At 34.5% G+C, this 23,915-nt stretch overlaps 1 long non-coding RNA gene across 1 annotated transcript in view; it reads right to left on the reverse strand.

Moving 5' to 3' along the window:
• Positions 1–454: 454 nt before the first annotated feature.
• LOC121028086 (uncharacterized) overlaps positions 455–23,915 on the reverse strand; it is a 56,831-nt gene continuing 33,370 nt past the window's right edge. The window contains exons 3-4 of the long non-coding RNA XR_005789061.1: positions 6,571–6,675; positions 455–498 (exon numbers count right to left, since the gene is read on the reverse strand). This is a non-coding gene — a long non-coding RNA (uncharacterized LOC121028086). The remainder of the gene's footprint in view (positions 499–6,570; positions 6,676–23,915) is intronic.

Below are 23,915 nucleotides of genomic sequence, written 5' to 3' on the forward strand. Positions count from 1 at the left end.
AAACTGGTAGGGTTTAGAAATTGGGATGGCTCTACCAAGTCCAGATTTGTGCCAGTAACAGAAGACAGAACTTTTCTTGACTTTCCTTTCTGCAAAGAAATAATAGGAGACAATAACAAGCCTCCTTCTAAGTAGTTACTTTGAAATCTCATGATTAGGTGAGTCAGAAATCAAGTCAGAAAGGGAGGGTGGGGAGGAAAACTCATTTCAAGTGCTAATTGTAGGAAATTAACAATTCAGAAAGAGTAGTTGAATACTTTACTTTTGTAAAACTTACCTTTTAAAGATTCCAGTGTTGAAAAGTCACATGAGGCAGAATTCAGGTGAGAAAAAACGTTGGGTCACCTGAGTGAGCGTCCAACTCTTGATTTCAGCTCAGGTTATGATCCCAGGGTCATGGGATCAAGCCCAGCATCAGCTCCACGCTGAATGTGGAGACTGCTTAAGACTCTCTCTCTTCCTCTGTCCCTCTTCCCTGCTTGTGCTGTCTCTCTTGCTCTAAAATAAAAAAATAAATAAAATTTAAAAAATATTAAAAATTTAAAAATCAAAATTAAAGAAAATGTTATTTTGTCCTAAAAAATAGGAAAGAAAATTGTTATTTTACAACCCATCACATAAACATACATATTCTCAAATTAATAATGCAAAGCTTATAATACATATTAATACATAAGAGTTACAAAACAGAAGCATGAATCAATATTACAAAGCTATTTCCTCATACTTGACCAATTAAAGTGCAGTAGAGCAGAACCATGTACCATTTTTGACTGATAAGCATCTAAATGCTAAGTCTGATTGCAAGAGTTGATTGAGTTGACCTGCCAAAATAGATCAAGGTGACTAACGGTGTTGAGTCACTCTCCAACCAGTTCTTAAGTAGCACGTACACATTGTTCACACAAAAATAACCATTTCACTATATTTTTAACTGTTAAGTTGAAAAATCACACTCTCCCTGCCCACAGAATCAATTTTAAACACGTGAAAGTACTTTAGCCTACCCTCTCCATTGAAAGAGCCGCTATCTACATGTGGCTATTTAAATTTAAACATAAATGAATTAAAAATGAAATAAAATTAAGTCTGTAGTTCCTCAATCACATTAGCTCCATTTCAAGTGCCCAAGAGTCACATGTGGTTCATGGCTACCATACTGGTCAGTGCAGATACAGAAACTTTCCATCATAGCAGAAAGTTCTATTGGACAGCACTGATATAGACAATTTCTTTGGTTGGAATTGAGCTTTTGTGCATAATATTAACTAAAGCTTGAAAGATTTTTCAAACACACAATAATATTTAACAAAAGATTACTGATGTTACCACAGTTATTACTTTCTAAAAATGGACAATAATAAACAATATTTTTTTCTAAATTGGACAATAAAAATAAACAACATAATTAGTAGTAAAAAAAAAAAAGAAGAAAATTGATGCAATAAAAATGGTGTGTTTTTTAAGATCTATAAAATTAGCTAAACAAAAATAGTGGCCCTCTAAATTCATGGCTCATATGAATAGGAAATCAGCAAGTGATCTGATATTATCTTTTATTGTTAAAAATACATATTTTTGACCCACCTTTATGAATCTTTCCAATAGAAATTGAGGACTTGCTTTAGAAGTTAAGGTTATTCAGAATTATTTATAGTGGCAAAACTTGGACACAACATTAATGTACATCAATAAAGGAATAATTTGCTAGGTTATGTTACATTCATCATGTAAAAATCATAAAGTGATTTCAAACAACATGTCAGCTCTTCCTTCTTCATGTGCAGAGATCACACTTAAACTCTACAAACTGGTAGACTTTTAAGTAAACAAGTGAATGGAAGAACTAACTCAGAAAAGTAAGGATATTCATTAGGATAAGAATAATGAGGAAAAACAAAAATAATTACCAAATAGAAAAGCAAAAGTTATATACAGGCACGTGCACACACACGCACATGCGCATACTTGAGTATGAACAGTTGTGGAAGGTTATATACCGGGCTTTTAATCTTAGTTGTATCTGAGAGTTAAGAAAGGAGTTTATAGGGGTGCCTGGCTGGCTCAGTCAGTTGAGCGTCCGACTTCCGCTCAGGTCATGATCTCACTTTCATGGGTTTGAGCCCCGAGTTAGGCTCTGTGCTCACAGCTCAGAGCCTGGAGCCTGCTTTGGATTCTGTGTCTCCCTCTGCCCCTCCCCCACTCACACTGTCTCTCTCTCTCTCTCTCTCTCTCTCTCAAAAGAAATCAACATTAAAATTTTTAAAAAATTTAAAAAAAGAAAGGAGTTTATAAGATAGTTATCAATTTTGTACTTACATATTCTTTCATTGTTTCTCGTCTTCAAAGGAGCATGCATCATTTTATAATTTAAAAATATTTAATTAAAAACAATTCATTGTATATCTGCTATAAATAAGTCTACTTTGCAAATCAGGAATACAGCAATAAATATTAATAGATTAGACTTAGATACTATTCTGTGTATAAAGTACTCTCATACATATTTGATCCTTACCAGGACCCTGTCAGCCTGGTTGGGCAGAAATTAGTGTTCCTTTTTGAAAATACACCCAGTTACTAAATGGTAGAGCCAGAATTAGCACCCAGGATTCTTAATCTCTGTTTCATTCTTTCTACAGTATCACAGCACCTCCAATGAACATCCCCAAAGAACAAACTTTAGACATGGAGAAATTGAGTTCATATGTCAAGTCTTTCCAATTCTACTGTTTTCTATTTTAGTACCTGTCTTGAGCAACATCCTGTTTTCCACAACTAAAATTGTTTTAAACACTTCTACAAAAAGAGAAGTTTACAATTAGGATAAAGGTATTTGTGTAAAGACTCATAACTTGTTGACATCAAAAGTATATTTTATGTATAAAAGAATATTTAAATGTTGGAAAATTAGTTTTAATTTACGTACATTGTCCTTCTTTTATTCATTTTTTAAAAAATACTTATTTTTTTGGGAGAGTGCAAGAAGGGGAAGGGCAGAGAAGGGGTACAGAGGATCTGAAGAGGGCTCTGCACTTACAGGCTGACAGCAGTGAGACGGATGTGGGGCTTGAACTCACCAACCCTGAGATCAGGACCTGAGCCAAGTCTAAAGTCCGAGGCTCAACCTACCACGACACCCAAGTGCCCTTTATTTGATTCATCGGCAGCAAAGAGTAACACCCTTTTGAAGAGAGAGGGTGCACAGATAAATTTTTTTGTACTGTTAAAGCTGGGGAAATCCTTAGACATCAAGTATTAGGGGAAAGCACAGCATCTCTTTCAAACAATGAAAATAAAACAGGAAATGGTAAGCACTAACAAAGCCTTAGGCAAATGTACAGCAGGAAGTGGGCATGGCAAACAGGGTAGCTTCATTTGTGCCTTTATTTTTTAGGTTAGGAAAACTCGTCCATGATAAATGAGTTTAACTGACAAATAATGTGGCATAAAATATATGAGGTACATTTTGTTACAATAATGAGTAAACTGAGGTAGAAATATGTAATATTTACCCAGAATGAATAAATTAACATTTTAAAATAGTAATGAGTGAAAAGAAGTATATATACAATCACACACAGAATGAATGGATTCAAACATCACAAAACTTTCATTGCACATTACGCTAAGCCAAATGGGGTTATCTGATGTCTATCATCAGTACTGATAAATATTGTGATTGTTTTTAAACTGCCGTCTTTACAAACAAAGAACACTGAACATAACTGGTTCAAAACTTGAGTTGGAAAGGACCGTGGAATAACTTTGTATGCTTTCTCTATAGAAGCCTGCATTTCAGTTCAGCCTCTGCCGGGTTTGTTTTCAGCTCAGGTTCCCATTTGCTCTTAGTCTCCACAGTAACTAGGCATATTAGAGAGCTCAGACACTTATAAATATCATAAGCCAGATGCTCTCTTACCCATAGGATTTCTGAAAAACTTCCAATGGGAAAAATGGGCTGGCGTCCAGAGCCAAAATCCCTAAGTCTGAATTGACAGAAATAGAACATGAGACAGAATAGAGAGGAAAAGAAAAATATATGTGATTAACAATTCTTGGTAATTACCAAAGCTAGTACCTTTGATTTTTTTCCAGGTGATTGGAACCATTCAGCACTCAATAGTGAGGTTTGGTATAAATTTTCGTTTGCATTATTTTGTTCATACATCTGTTTTCTCAGATGTATATAACTCACAATAAAGCATTTTGAAAGAAATACATCTGTTGAAGTTGAACATATAATGCCTTTTGAGAAACAGAAAGAGAGAAATGGTGATCTCATGAATAAGAAAGGAAAAATAATTTGCCAAAAGGCACGTCTGATTAACCTCCAAAGAGTGCGAGATTTGAGGTTTTCACATGTGTATAGACAAACTAGTGTGGGCTCTTCAACTATCAGAAGGACACATTTGGAGAGATGGCTTATCTCTAATTCCAAGGGAACCCAATATCCTGTCCTGTGGAGACAGATAACTAGATACTATAGATCTCCAAATTCAGATGGGAACTCTGTAGGTGCCAGTAGCCAAGTGGAAAAGACATAAAAACTTTGCTACAGATTTCATAAAAAGTTATTTACAGATGCCATTTGAAATGCAAGAGATATGTGGCACCAGCACTCCGGGGTTGAGGAGGCAAGAAAAAAAAATGCAAGAGAAAAGGTAAATTTTAATATCTTATGTGTTGAAATCACTGCCAAATTTTTATTTCTATAAGCATGGAGAAGAAATTGTAAAGTTTTACAAAGGCATATAAATATTTTTCTAAAAGTTTGACATCTATAGAATTGTCAGTTAATGTATACTTTGCATATGGCAAGAGCATTAGATAGTTACGAAACTTATGGAAAGCCGTTATCAACATCTTTGGCTTTAACAATAAGAGCTGAAACAATCTACACTCTAATCTAATATTCAACACCATTTTACACTACCTTCTTAGTGCTTATCATCATAGATGTGAGGGTTCGTTCTCCCTGTTTCATCATTATTGGGGCCAGAAGTAGTTTGTCACCACCTGATAGAATTTGGCCACTTCAGTTTAAATATCCTGATCAGATTCTGTGGCTAGCTGGACCTTCTGGACTGTGGTTGCAATGCTAAGAATCTTCCAAGCAGTGGGGGCCTTGGCCCTGAAGGATACTGGAGACACAGGAATCTACCCTCTACCCTTCTGCTCCCTGAGACTGAGTGGTTGGTCACTTCTCTGGCAAGAGATGAGCCTCACTTCTCCTCCAAGTCAATTTTCTTACCCATCCTCAAAGTGAATATAAGAATGCCTACCTCTCTGCTGAAAAGCAGGGTAAGGGGAACACAAGAGTCAATCTATCAATAAGAATAATCTGTGTTATTGTGAGGCTTTAAATGTGTTTACATACCTGGCAATTGCAAATTATCTTATGGGAAAAAGAAGCAAAGTTTGAATTGCTTTCTTGTTTCTTTCTGCACTGCTAATTCTATTGCAGATATGAATTCAGGCTTTTAATTTTATGCTTTAATTATGCAGGCAAGCTATATACACATGGATAAAATAACAATCTAATGCACAGTATCTAAATGTGCCATAGACTGGAATTGATAGCTATTGATAAGGTCTATGAAAACTATTTTGATCAATCTAATTTCCCTTAGTATCATGATCAATATCTAAAAATACATTTTAAGATTATTTTTCTTACTTAATTAATTCCTATATGCTTTATTGTTCTATAATGAGGGAGGCTTTTTTTGTCTTATCCACTTGCCTGGTAATATATCATGATCAATATCTAAAAATACATTTTAAGATTATTTTTCTTAATTAATTCCTATATGCTTTATTGTTCTATAATGAGAGAGGCTTTTTTTTGTCTTATCCACTTGCCTGGTAATAACAAGTATTCAAGAAGTATTTGTTGAATGAATTAAATAAGGAAAATATGAGTTTTACAATAACAGGAGAGAATGTTGTAATAAAGGAAACACTTATCGGGAAAAAATAACAAAATTTATTTTAGCTGGAGGGATGTTTGAACAGTAAGGATAGGAAGACAGAAATGCTCATGGTGTGTTCAAAAGACTATGACGAGGGGCGCCTGGGTGGCGCAGTCGGTTAAGCCTCCGACTTCAGCCAGGTCACGATCTCGCGGTCCGTGAGTTCGAGCCCCGCGTCAGGCTCTGGGCTGATGGCTCAGAGCCTGGAGCCTGTTTCCAATTCTGTGTCTCCCTCTCTCTCTGCCCCTCCCCCGTTCATGCTCTGTCTCTCTCTGTCCCAAAAATAAATAAACTTTGGAAAAAAAAAAATCTTTAAAAAAAAAAAAAAAAGACTATGACGAGATCAATCTGACTTAAGCAGAAGTTTTTGGAAGAGAGCATACGGAGACAGAGTTGGAGAATCAATATACAGCCAGATTACCAAGGGCTTTGAAAGTTAATTTAAATAGCTCAGATTGTATTCTGGACAATTAAGAGTAGAGGGAACATATGGGCCAACAGAAACATGTCTCCCAGTTTTGGTAAAATGAGTACTAAGTATGTAATACTGCTCATGAAGCAGATAGGAAAAATAACTTTTGTACATGATACTCACCTTTATTAAATCCTCTAGTTAGATCTGGTGCCACAAATTCAGATTCATAAAAAGCCAAAACCTTGAATAAATTTCCAATATCTTGCAGCAATAAAGGCAAAATTCCTAGAATAATAAAGAAAATACATTATTAATATTTTCATATCATATTCCGTGGTTCACAATATACTTATCAAAATAGAATCCATTTGCAGGTGGAGTCCAGACAGGCATTAAAAGTGGGTTATGGTAGCTGGGGCACAACAGGCTAGGGATGGTTGTGACACGCAGCCAAGGCATTCAGGGAGGGTATCAGCAGCGCAGGAGCAAAGGACAGAGCCTAGTATCTATTAAAAGACTCTATGTGCAAAGCCCTGGGCTTTCAATACACAACCTTGTTAATAGGTATTTAAGAATAAAAAGTCTCAAGTATATAGTGTGAGAGAAGACCACAAGAAAACACTTTTTTTAAAAAAATTTACATCCAAGTTAGTTAGCATATAGTGCAATAATGATTTCAGGAGTAGATTCCAATGATTCAACCCCTACATATAACACCCAGTGCTCATCCCAACAAGTGTCCTCCTTAATGCCCTTTGCCCTTTTAGCCCATGTCCCCACCCACAACCCCTCCAGCAACCCTCAGTTTGTTCTCTATATTTAAGAGTCTCTTATGTTTTATCTCCCTCTCTGTTTTTTTATTATTTTGTTATTATTTTTGCTTCCCTTCCCTTCCCTTATGTTCATCTGTTTTGCATCTTAAATTCCTCCTGTGAGTGAATTCATATGATATTTGTCTTTCTCTGACTAATTTAACTTAGCATAATACACTCGAGTTCTATCCACGTTGTTGCAAATGGCAAGATTTCATTATTTTTGATTGCCAAGTAATACTCCATTGTATATATATATACACCACATCTTCTTTATCCATTCATCTGTTGATGGACATCTGGGCTCTTTCCATACTTCCACAACAAAACAGCTACTATCTGCCTAGCTTTTTTCTTAAGCACATACTGTTGTCCTTCAAATGATTTCTGTTTTCAAATAATAATGCATATTTTCCCCAAATTGTCCTATCTCCGTATTTGGGTTGACTATTAAATCTTTCCCTCTCAGCCACCTGGCAGTTGCGACACATTAGGCAATTATACCTGCCTAAGTGAATATCTGCTTACTTAACAGTTGAATCAGGTATCACCTAGGAATCAATTTAAAGAAAGAATATTAGCCAGACTTATAATTCTATTGATACAACTTCTGATAAAATTATTTTATTTTATATCTAGCACTCAAATTGGAAAAATTAAGTCACTGGCTAGAAAAACAAACACACTGATCCAATAGTTGAACACTTTTCAGCAATGTTTCTATCACAATGTAGGTAGAACAGAAGATGAAATTCTGAATTGCAAAGATATTAAGAAGAGCCAATGTTTAAAAGTTTTAGAAATGCCTTTATTTATTTTGCTTGCATTTTCTTTTAATGTATGCAAACAATGCTGTGTGATTTATATATGTGTATGTATATATTATTTTTTAATGTTTATTTGTGTATTTTGAGAGAGAGAGAGAGATAGAGACAGAGAGAGCCAGAGAGAGAGGGAAGGGCAGAGAGAGTAGGAGACAGAGAATCCCAAGCAGGCTCTGCACTGTCACCACAGAGCCTGACATGGCGCTCGAACTCATGAACCATGAGACCATGGCCTAAGCTGAAATCAAGAGTATGATGCTTAACTGACTGAGCCACCCTGGTGTCCCTATATGTGTATACATATGTTTGAAAGAGTTCTTTCAATAAGTATAAAGTGAAATCTCTAAGTGATTACAGACTATTGAGTCATAGTGTAATTACTCTTCTTCCCAGTATAAATTAAATAATCAAAAATCTTTAAATCAATGTCCTCTTAGATTTGATGAAACACAGTATGCTCCAGGAATTGTGCTAAGAGCTCTATAAGTCAAACTCTACTTTATTCTCACAACTTGTCTGTTCTACAGTATACTATACTCCAGATATGCAAAATGAACCACTCTTGCTAAGTCCATTTCCATAATCCTATTTATAGTAAATAGCAGTTTCATTAGAACCTATTAACATCAAAAACAGAGATCAGCCTTGAAAATTCCCTTGAGCACACTTACCTAATTTCATTGGCTCTACATCTAAAAACAAAATAAAATAACAAAAATAAAAACAAAACAAAACAAAAAATGCTTTATCATCAAAATTAGATTTTAATAAATTCCAAAGATATTTGAGTGATATCCACAAGATAAGAACTTTGATTAACTTAGAGCATGGACATAACCAGGTGGAAGAAAGGAGATACCCTATCTATCTCCCTGATAATACAAAGAAACATACCACATGTAAATAAATTGGAGGATGCCTGGGAAAGCTTTATTTAGAGACCCTACTAATTAATAAAGGCTGGAATCAGAAACAGATTATGGGCATCTACAGTATAAATGCCCCCCTCAGTCACCTCTGGGAAGCACACCAGACAAAGGCAGACACACTAAATTTAGATTCTGTAGTAGTGCTTGAACAAGCTTATTATTCGGCATGGATAGAAATGCTAATCCCTTATTACCACATAAAATGCAAAATACAAAATTCACTGACACAGAAGCCAACCTAACACTGGCTTCTACTTTTCCCAACAAGTTTCTGTGTTTCTATATTGTTAGGACTGAACTATTCGAACATGTTAAAATAGGCAGTTGGACAGAATATAAGCAATTAGAAATTATCTCAACTTTCGACTGTAAAAGAATAAAAGTATCTTAAAAAATTTTTAAAGCCTCACTGAACATAAGAAAACATACTCCAACTAAATAAAAATGGATGTTTTTACAAACTCTCTAAAATTATTTATGAAACAGAATAAAAAAGAATATAAATTTTAGAATATTTGTAATTTTATTCTTAGTAATATTCAAGAAGAAACTGCATCTATACAACTTGCTAAAGAAGGCCTTATTAGGAACCATTTAACTAAGGAAAAACCAATTGGAATTTTTAAGAGAAGTTAAAAATAAAATGGAATCAGAGAATAACAGATTTGAAATAATAATTTTAAAAAAGCTACTGTGAAACAGCAGTCGAATTTAAAACTTTTTCCATAGTAAGAAGAAACAGGGGAAAATAATATAATAAGAGATAAGATTTATTTATTTTTTTAACATTTATTCATTTTTGAGAGAGAGACAGAGTGTGAGCAGGGGAGGGGCAGAGAGGGAGAGAGACACATAATCTGAAACAGGCCCCAGGCTCCGAGCTGCTAGCACAGAGCCTGACGTGGGGCTCAAACCCACGAACCACAAGATTATGACCTGAGCTGAAGTCAGACGCTCAACCAACTGAGCCACCCAGGTGCCCCAATAAGAGATAAGATTTAAAAAGCATTTTTGTTTTCATTAATATAATATGGCTACCAGTAAACGTATAAGAAACAATCATTTTCTAAGCATTGAAGAAATGGAAAGTTAGAGGTTTTTGGCCAAAGTCTAGGGAAGACTGGAACTGTAAGGAGAAAAATGAAGCTAACTTCTCCCTGATAGCATTTACCAACTACTGAATCTCAGATTTTCTCATTTTTATGGAGCAAGGGGTATTACAAATAACCACTTTTTTGCTTACTGTAACTTCCTTATTCCTCCTCCCATCTGCCTATAAAAGTCTTTCGTTTTATACAGCTTGATAATTGCAAAGTTACTTTCCTTTAGGAATGACAGGGATCTATTAGGCAGATTACCTAACCAGTGCTGATCAGGCAATTCCTGATTGACTGTTTAAGATTCCATTTCCATAAGAGTCCATACCAATTAAGTCTTGGATTGGTGATGTGGGGCCTTGAGTAAAGTATTCCATTTTGGGCCTGTTGTTTCGCTTTTAACAGATTCTGGGCTGGCAGGGGGTGGGGAGGGAATCATCCCAGATGTAAGGGCGAGGATATAGGAAGGACTGGGCAGTAAGTGCTTTCTATTCCAGGAGTAATGGGACAAGTCATAAGCAATAATCTTATGCTACACAATTAAAAACAACTGAACAAATTATTTTTTAAAAGTCACCACATTGAATCCATCTAAAAGTTATTTAAGAAAGATGAATATTTGGGGCGCCTGGGTGGCTCAGTCGGTTAAGTGTCTGACTTTGGCTCAGGTCATGATCTCGTGGCTTGTGAGTTCAAGCCCTGCATCAGGCTCTGTGCTGACAGCTCAGAGCCTGGAGCCTGCTTTGGATTCTGTGTCTCCCTCTCTCTCTGCCCCTCCCCCGCTCACACTCTGTCTGTCTCTCTCTCACAAATAAATAAACATTAAAACAAATTTAAAAAAAAGAAAGATGAATATTTAAGCCAATATTTTAGAGAAACTAGGAGTAAGGTAAAAATGACATTGGGTACTGTTTTTCCATCACGTTGACTAGTGTTACCAAAAGCTATGATGGAGAGCAGAACTTTCCATAGCTTCACGCGTTTGAGGTGGGGGAGTGCAAATGAAGACCTGCCAATGATGGGGAATTCTTGTAAATAACCGAGGTTTGGGAACCTAAAGGGCTACAAAATATAATTAAAGCTGAACTGAAAATAAACCAGAGAGTAAAGACCGGCTGTGATCATTTCAAGGGCAGGTTGTATTAATTAGATTTGTCATCTGCCTGCCAGAAGAAAAAGTCAGTCCTCTCTGGAGAAAGCATTATCAAGAGCTCAAATGATTTTGAAAACATTTTTCATGCAAAGTTTTACTTACAAACAAACAAAAAAAAAAACACTAGGTATAAAATGAGACACAATTTGAATAAAAATCAATAAAAACAACAACAGAAAATAACAGAAGAACCATAGGAGAAGCATAAAGCAGATTATGTTTAAAAACAAAAGTATGACTAATGTGGTCAAGACATAAATACACAAGATAGAAGAATTTTGGCAGAGAAATGAACAACATATATAAAAACCACATAAGTGTATTATAAATGCATGAAAACATCTCACTAAAGGGGTGGGAAGAAAAGGTGCTAGTCTGAGTAACTTTGGAATATGTGGAGTCTATAAGACTAAACACAATGAAACTTTGCATAGCATTGTATTCTAGTTGATAAATTCGTTTTCCTAAGGGTATAGGTTAACAAGTCTAAAACCACCATATGTTAATACTATAATTATAATTAAACAAATGGATAGTAGATATGAGAGCCAGGTTTCTCAATGTTGCAGTGAGCAGTTACAGATAAGCAAAGAAATGTTACATGTGATAAAAGATTAAGAGTTGGAGACATCAAAAGGAACTTGTGATTTAGCTTAATACAGATACAGATAGTTACATACAGAAATATTTATAGGAATGTGTTAGTATTCAGGGGTTAGTATCCATGCATATATTTGCTTGTGCTGTCAGCTAAGAGGGATTAGAAGCAAGAGCACATCCCCCGCATAGATCTTCATTTCTAATGCCATTCTCAAATAAAAGACACCAGTACTGGGGCACCTGAGTAGCTCAGTTGGTTAAGCATCTGGCTTTGGCTCGGGTCATGATCTTGCAGTTTGTGAGCTTGAGCCCTGCATCAGGCTCTATGCTGGTGGTGTGGAATCTGCTTAGGATTCTCTCTCCCTCTCTCTCTCTGCCCCTTCCCCATTTGTGCTATCTCACGAAATAAAAACTTAAAAAAAATTAAAAACTAAGTTAAAACCAGTACTTGTTGGAAAAATGGCTGATTCTAGGACTGGAGCAGGAAATATACAAAATGAGCTTGGAGCATCTTATTAAAGTCCTAGAAAGTATGGATATACATCCTTACCCCAAAACAGTATGTACACAATGATGGGATGGGGATTTGTCAAAGGGACACAGGGGCCAACTGAAAGATCTACCAATAGCTAAAGCTGGAACAATTTGAACAAAATAAATAAAGCAGGGTTGAGTTGTATCCTATGGTATAACATAGGTGTGTCTGACAATGATATGAATGATTAAATAGATGTAGGTGAAAAGACAAATTTCCCATGGGGAAAACCTCTAAATAATTTTTTGTTAATACTCTGCTCTGAAGGAGGTGGTCACTTCCCACTCATTATGTAAGGGCTGTTCATAGTGACTTCCTTCCAAACAGAACAGTATGGAAATGGAATGTAACTTCACAATGGAAACACCTAACCAACACTACATCAACCTCAAGGTTACTACCATCAGTAATAAGCCATACTGATAGTATGCATCATTGATACGATACAATGAGAATGGCAATTTTCCTCTCTGGGATTTCTCCCCAAAACATACAACTGAAGTCCAACAATGGGGAAAACATCTGGCAAATCCCTCTCGAGGAACACTCTACAAATTAACTGACCAGTACGTCTTCATATGTAAAGGTCTTAAAAAACACGAAAATTCTGAAAAACTGTCACAGCTAAGAGGGGGCTAAAGAGACATGGTGACCAAATGTATTACAATATCCAGTAACAGAAAAAAATTGGCAAAGACTACAGAAACCTAAGCACAGTACCTATTTAGCTAATACTGTATCAATAATGTTTCATTGATTATTTCACATATACCATTCTGATATAGGATAATAACACTGGAGGAGACTATTGTGTAGAGCATATGGGAACTTTCTGGAATATCTTTACAATTTTTCTGTGGATCTAAAACTCTTCCAAAAGTTTTTAAAGTTTGCTAAAAAGCAGAATAAGTGCAATACCATTTACATTAGCACCACAAAAGAATAAAACACTTAAGTATAAATATAGCAAAATACAGACAAGATCTATATGAGGAAAACTATAAGACACTGATGAAAGAAATAAGACAACATAATTTAAATATTAATAGAACAAATAAATTATATGATCATATACAAATGCAAAAAAAAACACATTACTTGTGAATGAAAATTTCTCAGCCAACTAGAATTACAATAGCAATTCTAAAAGCAGGCAGCAAAATCATGCTTAAGAGTTAGATGTTGAAATCTTTTCTCCTAAAACTGAGAATGAGACAGCAATATCCACTCTCATCATACTTCAATGTTATACATGATGTCATGAAAAATAAAACACTTTTGAAAAATAAAGATTATTCATACATGATATAATTATGTAGATAGAATATCTACAGGAAATTATAATCTATTAAACTGTAACTGTATTCAACAGTGTAGTATGCAAAGGCAACCAAAATATAAATTTTTTCAGGATTACCCTAAACACGAAAGATTGGGATATATCTTCAAATAGCAACACTGCAAAAGTGAACAATAAATTTGGTTTTATTAGGGAGTCAGTAAGTTAGGGACTATGTTAAAGGTTTAATTTATCTTGGGGCCAGAACAAGATAGATTGATCCTAATTTTGTTTTCCTTTGTTTTGTTTAATCATAAGTGAAAAATGTTTTTCTTTGTTTGCTTGCTTCTTTCTCTTTTATTATGAGATATGTGTTCTCATGTTTTCAGAACTGAAAGTGTCAGTTTTGATTCTACGAGGAAAAAGTGTTCATACAACAAAGCAGAAATAATATCCTCAAATAAACACAAAAGTAAGAAACTCACAGGAAAAAAAAAATGGGCAAAAGAAAAAAAAAAAAACTAACAGTCCATTTTCAGAAAAGAACATCCAAACTGGTAAATTAACATTTGAACTATGTTCAGTAAGATTAGTAACCAGAGATGTTCAAATCAAAGCTATACCGAGATACTTTTCACACTAACACTGACAAATTTTAAAAATAAGGGATATATGGGGCGCCTGGGTGGCTCAGTCGGTTGAGCATCTGACTTGACTCAGATCATGATCTCGCGGCTCGTTGAGTGTGGCTTGAGAGTGTGAGCCCCATGTCAGGCTCTGTGCTAACAGCTTAGAGCCTGGAGCCTGCTTTGGATTCTGTGTCTCTCTCTCGCTCTGCTCCTCCCCTGCTCATGCTCTGTCTCTCTGCCTCAGAAATAAATAAACATTAAAAAAAATAAGGGATATCAAATGTGGTAAGAATACACAGCAAAGAGGCCTCTAATATGCTGTTGTGGAGGGTAATTTGAGCATCTATAAAAATTAAATTATAAAACAATTACTCAGAAATGTCTCTTCTAGATATATTCCCCATTAAAAGTCTCACACATTTGCATAAGAGAACTATATGAGCATTGATAGCCCCAATGTTTGCAGTCAAAAACTAAAATTCTTAAATTTAATTTCATCAACATGGTACTAAATATTAAAATATATTAATAAAGTGGATTTATATAGAAATGTAAGCAAAAATACTAGAACAAGAGATGGATGGGTGAATAGATGGATAGGTGTATGGATAGCTCGCACAACATGAATTTAAAAAATAGCAGAAGAATACAGAAACTATGATACCATTCATAAAAAAAATGAGTGCAACAGTATATATACTGTGTAGGATGTATTTGAAAATATGGCTTGAAAATATGCCCACAGATCTTCTGACACTTCTCTCCAACAGATGGAGTCTAATTTATTTCCCCTTAAAGGTGGGCAGATTTATCTAACAAATTGAATGTAGATTAAGTGGCAGTATATGATCTCCAGTGCTAGATCAAGGGGCCATCTTGGCTTCTGCCTTAATCCTGAATCACTTAATCTGGGGGAATCTGGCCACCACTATATCATGAGGACATTCAATCTGCCTTGTGAAGAGGAACATGGAAAGGATGTTTAAAGAATCTGAACCATGCCCTAACCACCAGCATCAGCTTACCAGGCATTTCAAACAATCAAATAAGAGCATTGGAGAAAATAAGAAATATGTTAATGAAATATTATGCATTAAGAATTATAATATAATATTTTATATAATTTTAGAATTAGTAATATGGAATTAAAAGACAACTTTATTAGTTAAGATAGAATCCTGGGGTGCAGAATTCAAGACTGCAATTACTGGAAACCCCTGTACACTACTGGGAATGCAAACTGGTGCAACCAGTACTGTATGATAACAGTACAGATGTTACTCAAAAAATTAAAAATAGACCTACTACATGATCCAGCTGTTCTAATTCTGGCTACTTACCTAAAAAAACTTAAAAATACAGTTTGAAAAGACACATGAACCCCTATGTTCACTGCAGCATCCTTTATAATGGCCAAGATACAGAAACAACCTGAGTGCCCATAAGTGGATACATGGGTAAAGAGATGTTGTATACATATTTCACTCATATGTGGAATTTAAGAAACAAATGAGCAAAGGGAAAAAAAAGAAAAAAAGAGACAAACCATGAAACAAACTCTTAACTATAGAGAATAAGCTGATGATTACCAGAGGGGAGGTGGGCTGGGGGATGGGTGAAATAGGTAAAAGGGGATTAAGAGTACACTTATGATGAGCACTGAGTAATGTATAGAATTGCTGAATCACTACATTGTATACCTGAAACTACTGTTACACTGTATGTTAACTAACTGGAGTTTACGTAAAAACTTAAAAAAAAGAAGACGTAGGGGTGCCTGGGTGGCTCAGTCAGTTGAGCGATTGACTCTTGATTCTGGCTCAGGTCATGATCTGATATGTCATGACATTGAGCCCCGTGTTAGGCTCTGCACTGACAGTATGGAGTCTGCTTAGGATTCTCTCTGTCTCTGTCTCTCTACTCCCTCTCCCTCTCTCCCCCTCTGTCTGCCCCTCCCCCATTTGTACTCTATCTCTCCCAAAATAAATATAAACATTAAAAAAAAAGACGTATGAACATATGGGAAGGGGGAAAAGAGAAAATAGGGGAAACAAACCACAAGAGACTGTGAATAATAGAGAGCAAATTGAGGGTTAATGGAGGGAGGTGGGTGGGAGATGGGCTAGACGGGTGATGGGTATTAATAAGAACACTCGTCGTGATGAGCACTGGGTGTTGTATGTAAGTGATGAATCACTTAATTCTACTACTGAAACCAATATTTCAATGTATGTTAACTAAAATTTAAATTAAAAAAAGATGTGGTATACACAGATACAAATACTACACAATGGAATATTACTCAGCCATAAAAAAGGAAATATGGCTACTGGCTACAAAATATGCTAACTGAAGTAAGTCAAAAACCATACTGATTTCACTTATATATGAAATCTAAAAGACAAAACAAACAGAACAAAACTCATAGATACAGAGAACAGATTGGTGATTATCTGAGGGAAAGATTTGGGTGGTGAGAAAAGCAGGTGAAGGGAGGCCAACTGTATGGTAATCGTTGGTAACCAGACTTATTGTGGTGTATACAAAATTCAAATAGCTATGTTGTACACCTGAAACTAATATAATGGTATATACCAATTTTATCTTAATAAAAAAATTGTAACTGTCTTCAAAGATATCAATTATGTACAGTGAAAAAATAAGAAAATTAATTTCTTATTTTTATACATAAGAGTTAAATAAGTAGCCAAATTACATAAAAATTAACATACATAAATCATTTTTCTACCTATGTACCATTTGTATCATAAGAAAATGTAATGAAAATAATTAAAAAAGTATAAAAAATATAAAAAACCCACAAACATATACACAAACAAAAAATTAAAGAATTGTCATGTCTAAATGGAAAAGAAAAGCTATAAAGCTTTCCTAAAAGTCATACAAGAAGACCTCAATGAACTGAGAGAGAACATTTTCCTGTAAGAGAGAACTCACCATTGTAAAAATGTCATTTCTCCTTCAACTACTCTATAAATTCCTAAAGGACATTTACAAAACTTGTCAAACCATCTTAAAATGTATCTGGAAGTGAAAAGGTGCAATAACAGCTTAGTACATTTTGAAAAGAACAGTGAGCAGAGACTTCTGCTGACAGACACCAAAACACACATTTATAGCACTTAATACAGGATGGTATTATCTAAGGTATGTGTGGTCCTCATCTTCCTTCACCCTGCACATAAATAATGTTTTAAAGTATTAATTTTTACACTTACCCCTTAAAGGCTCAGCTGCCCTAGCAACAAATGCAAGTAGATACTTTAATCAGTTTCAAACTTTCAAACTTTTAAAACTACTTATCTGCTTTGTTCTCTCACTCTTTAATTCTTTCCCATACAGGAGTTCTCCATTAGGAACCTGTTGTCTTCATTTTGTACAGTTCTTCCCTACTTGCCTGTTATTAGAATCCTAAGTGAGCTCTTTCACCGGTAGATGTGAAATAAACAATGCAGTGAAATTCTGACAAATTAGGCTTGTTAAAGCTCTAATCTTAGGAACTTTCAAGTAGTTCTTCCTCCCTTGCAAAATTCTTCTAAGTGCCACCTAGCAATGGCCTCCCCAGAAATGCTCCAAAGAATGCAGTTCTCCAGTTTAGAAATGTTTACATTAAGTTTACACAAGCCTTTTAGGAAAACTATAATCTAATGATGGATGTAACTACATAAAATTTAAAGGTTTTATATAACCAAAAGCATCATAAACAGATATCATAAATGACATAGCTACATTAAATGTTTACATTGTATAACATACAATCAACCTCCTTAATATATGAGAAAGTCCTATAAACTAATCAGGAAAAAATAACTACCAATGGAAAGTGTTTCAATTAGAAAAAAAACAATATCCAGAAGAAATAGAAATTGCCAATATAAAAAATACTCAAAATTTATCCTTAACCTTACAAGTAAACTGGGTAATAAAAAATTTTCATCTGAGATGCAACTTTTAACTGATCAGAGAAAAAAAGTAAATTATCTTGAACAATGCATAAGAAATTTGGTATTTTCATACATTATTATAATAGTACCATTTGACGCATATATTTGGTGGTCCATTTGGTAAAAACGATCAAAACTTAATGTTTTTATAACTTTTAAACTGGCACTTCTCAACATTTCTAAAGCAAAGATGTGTGTGCAATGATATTCACTGGTTCTTGGCTTATGGTTGAAACTAGGTATCATCCCAAAGTCCATTAAAGAAAGAATTGCTAAATAAATCATGGTACCTCAGTACCATGGGTTACCATGTAGTAATTAGAATCAAAATAGAACTACAGATACAGAAATGTACAGCATAAAGTTATATTCTCAAGTGAATCCTTCAGCAGAAAACAGTGAAAGCATATGCAGTTTCTTCCATGGAAACAGTAATCATGGTAGTTAATGACACTGGCTCTGTAGCCAGATTATCTAGGTTTGAATCCAACATTTTCTACTTCCTTTAAGTATGGTCTTGGGTGAGTCACTTTAACTTTCCATGTCTACTTTTTCAATCTGTATGCCCTGAGGGAAAGTGTTTAGCCCTAAATGTTGGTTTCTTTTTTGGCTCATTTTAGAATGTAAGATGAATACTGAAGAACTTTTGTTCTACCCATGGACATTGAACAAAATTCATTAACCAAAAGAAAAATCCCATAGAATTATAACAACAACAACAACAATAACAAAACAGTCTTTTCTTTAAATGTTTATTTATTTTTAGAGAGACAGAGAGAGTGTGTATGCGTGAGCAGGGGAGAGGGGCAGAGGGAGAGAGAGAGAATCTTAGGCAGGCTGCATGCTTAGCATAGAGACTGATATGGGTCTCCATCTCACAATTGTGAGATCATGACCTGAGCAGATGGAAATCAAGGGTCAGACACTTAACTGACTGAGCTGCCTGAGCTGCCCAAGCTCCCCAACAAAAGTCTCAAAACATACTACAAACCTGTATTAAATTGTTAAAAGTAGTTACCATTTGAAAGAGATTTCAGATTACAAAATAGCATTAAAGAGATTTCTAATCGTTATTTTCTTGAATCTGCTGTCTTATAAGTATGTATAATCAAATACTGTGTAATTTACACATTTTTTTAATCAAGGAGAAAAACAAATCATAAAAAACAACAGAAAGTAAACATGATAGTTTCCTACTTCAGGAAGTTTTTGTTTTGTTAGCACACCACTTTTTTCTTTGTTTAAATAATGTACTACATGGACCCTGTTTATATTCAGATGCTTAATTCATTCTGTTGCAAAATGATTTATAAGCCGTACTTCAAAGTCTATTTCAAGCTAATCTAACCCAGTAAATAAATGCTGGTTAATTAATTCATCTTTTCTCTAGTCTACAAAATTTAACATTTACAGTTAATTTTTTTTTTTTTTTAATAAAGAGGGCTCATGATACATATTTGGAAACCCAATTTAAAAGATTGCTAGGGCACCTGGGTGGCTCAGTCGGTTGAGCGTCTGGCTTCAGCTCAGGTCATGATCTCCCGGTTTGTGAGTTCAAGCCCCGCCCCGTGGGGTTCTGTGCTGATAGCTCAGAGCGTGGAGCCTGTTTCGGATTCTGTGTCTCCCTCTCTCTCTGTTCCTCCAACGCTCGTGCTCTCTCTCTCTCTCTCAAAAATAAATAAACGTTAAAAAAATTAAAAACAAAAAAAGATTGCTCGCTAGGGGTGCCTGGGTGGCTCAGTCGGTTTGGTGTCCAACTTTGGCTCAGGTCATGATCTCACGGTCTGTCAGCTGTGCTGACAGCTCAGAGCCTGGAGCCTGCTTCAGATTCTGTGTCTCCCTTTCTTCTTCTCCCCTGCTTGTGTTTTGCTGTCTATCAAAAATAAACATTAAAAAAATTAAAAGATTGCTGGCTAGTTGTTTCTTGTATTTACAAAGGGCCAAATGATAAAAAATTAAAGATTCTCAAAGAAACTCCTAACAACCAATGGGTCAGTTTTATTAGTGCTCATTTTAAATATAGATTTTGTTTTGCAAATACTCTATAGACACTTTTATATTTTAAACACTCAATTCTCTTATAAAGGGTGATCAATACATTTATTATCCAATTACACAGATAAGCATGTACTAGGGACATATTTCACAGCACTAGTGGATCAGATATATAAAGCACTTCCTATTATATACTATTATATACATGTATATTATATATACTATTATATACATGTTTAAGTTAAAATTTTAAGCTGCCTAGTGAAAATAATTTTTGCCATTTTCATCCCCCTTGCAAACATGTATATGAATACCTTCTGGGTTTTTATTAACATCCAGTAAGGTATCATTGCATTTAAAATTACTTTTGAGCAAATTAAAGCTATAGCAGAAATTATCAATACAAACAGATTAGTAGATATTAATATATTTTTAAAAGCCCAGTATAATATAATCTCTTTGGAGAAAAAACAGATTAAAATATCTTTCTTCATGCAGCATTTGCATATAGTAAAGCAATGTAAAACCCCAAGATATCAGAGTAGGTTCATAAAAGCATCCAAAACCTGCAAATTGGAAATTAATGAAGATTACAATTAATGACATAAAGATATAATATACTAAAGACATTGTCATTTTTCCATAATGTTTACCAAATTGATGCTGGTTAGAGATAATTAATAAAATTATGAACTAATCTTACAAGGGCATTTTGTTTTCTATTAAAATAATAAATATGAATGTGTAAAGATGCTAAAATATTAATCGCTTTTCAAGTTAATGCATTGAATATTATGCTTTTTATATATTATTTCTGTAATATAACATATTATTTGAAAATTCATTATTTTTATTCATTTCTATCTACCACTGTCATCCCATTCACCAACAACCTTCGTGAAGGCAGAAGTCTTGTCTCTCTGTTCACATTACCTTTAACGTCTGCCATTGCAAACATGTGCTATATATTCAGTATATATTAATTGCATGAATAAATCTTTTTTCTTATTTTTATTCCTTTTTTATATATATTTTTTCTATCCACATGTTCCATTTATCTTATTTTCCTCATTCCTCGAATATTCAAATTTATTAGTAAGTGATCTGACCATAATTTAACATCAGTCCTGCTTATTTCAGCAACTCTAATTTTTAAAGTCCATGTCACTTACTGCCATGGTAGAATTTTTTTAGTCATTCTCCACTAAATCAAATCTCTAGACTAACTTACAGCTCCCATTCTTTCCATGACACATACTGATGTATGTCTGTGGCCAGTCCTTCAGAACGTTGCTTCTCTCATCATTTTCCTGAAGTCAGTTACATTTGTTCTCAAACAAACTTATGTCATATTCTTGTTATTAGAATTCTCTAATGTGGGGCACCTGGGTAGCTCAGTCAGTTGAGCATCCAACTTCGGCTCAGGTCATGATCTCACAGTTCTTGAGTTCAAGCCTCACACTGGACTCCCTGATGTCAGTGCAGATCTTCTGTCCCCCTGTCTCTGCCCCTCCCCTGCTTGTGCTCTCTCAAAAATAAATAAACATTAAAAAAATAATTCTCTAATATAACTTTGTATTATATTAACTACGAGTGTAAAACAGGGAGTTTTTTTGTTGTTGTTGTTCCTAGTTAAACCATGTTTTGATTTGCTTTGAGAGCATCAATAAAAGACCTGCTAAAAATAATGTGCTGTTAAGTTATGGTTGAGAGAAGTGTAAGACAAAAAAATAATGACCTAGAAAGATTCTGCATATAATTTATAACACATAGCCTTCATTTTTATTCCTTTAAAGAAAAACAAATTTGAAAATCACAAATAATGTATTTTAGATAGGATTTATGAAAGCAAAACAATAAAAAATTCTAATCACCTTAGCTATAATCAAAGAAAAAAAAACTTGTCTATTTATTAAGTAATTTATGAGTGTGTACAACACTACACGCATAATTTTTGTACTTCCAACTTTATCCAGTATTTAAAACTTATTATCAATTATAAATGAATTATTGTTCCTGACTGCATTGGTAAATAAGCTTCTTTATTACACTGGAAGCATGTTCTTCATCCCTTCTACAAAATGAGTATTTCCTCTACATGCAGTGTTGTTAGTGATGGCATTTAACTCAATAGCCTATGTTTTTATTTACTATGCTCATCTCCCTCAACTCCATTATCAATAATAATGTAAAAGCATTAGGTCTATTCCACTAAATGTTTTAAAATAAACTTTTTAAGTTATGTTTAATCAATAACAATTGATTAAAATGTAAAAAATCAAGGAGGCATTCAAATTCGTGCAAAATTCTTGACAACTATCTACTAACTATAAAAAAATATGCACAATAATGAAATACTGTGGTATTGGCATAATACTAGACAAGTAAGTCAATATGAATGAACTTTAGTTCTGAAATAAATTCAAATGTATTTACAGTTTAATATACAGTAGTAGATTTTCAAGATGGTGGGAAATAAGGATAATTTAATAAATATTGTTTGGGACAACTATCTGTGGAAACAAAATAAACAGGTAATTTGAAAATTAAAAAAATATTGAAATCTCCAAAATTTGAACACACATTCAATTTCACTACCAGTCAAACAGATAAGAAGTAAAACAACCATAAAGTACTTCTTGTGCACTTGTGTTGGGAGCTCCCAAGGCTATGAACACTAGGCTCATGCTTTTCTAGGAAGACTCACAGAACTCAGCATATAAAATCATCTCATAGCTATGATTTATTACAGCAAAATGATAAACAACAAAACTGACAAAGAGAAAGGGAACATGGAGGGAAACCCAGAGAAAACCAGGTGCAAGATTTCAAGAGTCCTGTCCCACAGCAATTATGTAGGTCATGCTTAATCCCCCCCGCAAAAATGTGTGACCACTTGTGTGAAATATTGTCTACTGGGGAAGCTCATAAGAGACTACGGACAAACAGTTTTCAGTGGCAGCCAGTCACATAGGTACCCTCTACCCAGCACATATTAAAATTCCAGACTCCTGGGAGGAAAGGAGGTGTTCAGCATAAACCACATAGTTTACACATATAGTTTAGGAACAGTGAATCATTCTTCTCATTAGGGGTTGGAAATCCAACCAAAATCCAAGTTTCTAGACACCACCCAAGGGTCAACCTTGTTATTACACAAAGACATAATGGCATTATTCACATAGTGAAAATAAAAAGTATATATTTCTAAACTCCAGGGATGCATGCCAATGTTTCCCAAGCAGTCTCTCACCCCTCTTGGGCCTACAAGTTCCTGGTGTTCAGTAAGCCTTTACCCACAAAATCATATATCAATGTCTCTTCCTTTTAGGCTTTGCCAATCTGTATAAGACATCCTCTTAGCACTGCCTCAAGCCCTTTCCCACCCTAAACACACACATATTTGACTTTCATGAAAAAGAACCTATATTTAAAATAAAATTTTAATATATACTTCACTGTTGTATAACACCTCTCAGTTCAATTCAACTTAATGCTTTTCAAAGAAACCTATATTAGAGATCTTACTTAATGTTGGACAATGTGATAAATCAAGGTGAGTAAGATTTATTTCTTCCTCTGAGGAATTTACAGTTCAACAAACATCATCAGAGTAAGACAGCTTTTCTCTAGAGATTTTCTGGTGAAAACAATGGTTACTATGCCAAGAAGCAAATGTTTATGATGAAATGTTCAATTTTTCACTC

The sequence above is a fragment of the Herpailurus yagouaroundi genome, unplaced genomic scaffold (assembly GCF_014898765.1).
Source record: "Herpailurus yagouaroundi ecotype Mexico unplaced genomic scaffold, PumYag 100, whole genome shotgun sequence".
NCBI lineage: Eukaryota > Metazoa > Chordata > Mammalia > Carnivora > Felidae > Herpailurus > Herpailurus yagouaroundi.